The sequence below is a fragment of the Eimeria mitis genome, genomic scaffold (genome assembly GCF_000499745.2).
Source record: "Eimeria mitis Houghton genomic scaffold, Emh_scaff6019, whole genome shotgun sequence".
Taxonomy (NCBI): Eukaryota; Apicomplexa; class Conoidasida; order Eucoccidiorida; family Eimeriidae; genus Eimeria; species Eimeria mitis.
In genome coordinates, this window is record NW_013574242.1 from 2,556 (window position 1) to 2,810 (window position 255).

Here is a 255-nt window from a genome sequence, read left to right on the forward strand (position 1 = left end):
CTTGCTGCTGCTCGTGCTGCTGCTCGTGCTGCTGCTCGTGCTGCTGCTCTTACTGCTGCTGCAGTTGCTGTTGCTGCTGTTGCTGCTGGTGGTGCTGGAACACTTGTTATTCTTGATGTTGTAGCTGCTGCTGTTGCTGCTGTTGCTGTTGCTGCTGTTGCTGTTGCTGCTGTTGCTGTTGCTGTTGTTGCTGTTGCTGCAGTTGCTGTTGCTGCTGTTTCTGTTGTTGCTGTTGCTGTTACTGGCGTCGCTGTT